The sequence below is a fragment of the Schistocerca cancellata genome, chromosome 7 (assembly GCF_023864275.1).
Source record: "Schistocerca cancellata isolate TAMUIC-IGC-003103 chromosome 7, iqSchCanc2.1, whole genome shotgun sequence".
NCBI classification, from domain to species: Eukaryota; Metazoa; Arthropoda; class Insecta; order Orthoptera; family Acrididae; genus Schistocerca; species Schistocerca cancellata.
The window spans coordinates 155,130,862-155,132,404 of record NC_064632.1 but is presented as its reverse complement, the minus strand read 5'-3'; positions in this window follow the sequence as shown (position 1 = coordinate 155,132,404).

Genomic DNA, 1,543 nt, shown 5'->3' with positions numbered 1-1,543 from the left:
ATTTTTGTCTACCGTTTTGCACGATGTAGTTGATTACGTTCTATATGCTTTATATTGTTTCTACTTTATTATCACCTGATTGTACTGTTATAAAAGCAATCTTGGAAAATTTCGGTTTGTTGCTTTAATTTTGGTCACTAATGTAGCTACCGAGGGAAGCAGTTCGCCATGCATAACTATCCACTTTATTAAATGTCATAGTGCCTTTCTGTTGAGATAATCGTGCATTAAATGTGTGCATATTCATGATTTAATTAATTACAAATGAAGGGAGGAAAGCCTACATGACATACCGTCTCTCAAGATTGATGTACTGTAATGCAACTCTCGTGGAAAGGAAATGGAAAAATATACTGAACCGAAGCCAAGAAAAATGAATTGAGTAAAACCTCATTCCCTGAAATCAGAGGTAAAATGCGCGTAAAGAATGAGGCAAACACTCCAAGCATTGTAGACAGGACAGCGTGCTCTTACCAATCAAAATACAAGTTCGCACGCCTTAGCACCGAAGGCAGCAAGACTAGAGATCACATCCAGGTCCTCATCACAGAAGAAAGCCGGTCAGATTCAGAATCCCGTCTGGAATGCCCTCTTACATCTCTCCAGCTCACCTCGAAGCCTCACTACCCTCTCTCTTTCTGAATGTTAAGCTTCTTTTCCTCCAATCGTGAAATTTGACTTAAACACTATGAACAGCCACCTCTCTACAAAGTTTCAACGCCAACTAATGAACGGAAATCTGCTGGCTTGCTCTCCCACTAGACAAAAATTGATATTGCCAACTAGTCGCTGCTACGTTCTCAGTTTCGCACGGCCTGAAGTAAAATTTGCGGACTTGGCAACAGCAAAACGCATCGGGAAACATCAAATTTCTAACTGGCAGCTGTAAACTAATATTCTCACCATCTGGCTGAAAAGCAGATGGTGCACCTTAACTGTGTTTGCCTTGTGCTACATCAGGTTGCTTCTGGCAATGCACCCAGAGTGGTCGGCGAAACTGCTGGCTCTGCTCTTAACTGGAATGTTCAGATCTCATGCTGTGTCATTCGCTAGCATTCTCCATTGGCAAGAGTGCCGCCTCCGCACTCCAAGAGGTGGACACCGTGAACAGACAGTCCCAGAACACCCCAACAAAAACGAGGCTGCACTGGGCGGATACATCAGACAATACAGCCAAGTCCTCTGGTCAGCTGTGGTTACTAAAGTGCCTCCAGCCGCGCCGCCTAACGGGGCAGCAGTAGGGGCACCAGTAGATCTCGCCCGGCGGAAATTTCAGTGGCTTTAGCCCAGGTCAGACCTGTATACCAGGAGTAACTCTGCAGTAAAAATCCAAATTAAATTAATGCGGCAGGCGTCTCTGTCATATGTGTTAATACACTGAATTATTGGATAGGGATATGCACATATACCGATAGCGGTAGCACAAGGTATAAAATTGCAGTGCACTGGCGAAGCTATCATTTGTACTCAGATGTTTAACGTGAAAAGGTGAAGGTGAAAAGGTGATTATGGCCGTACGACGGGAATGAATAGACTTTTAACG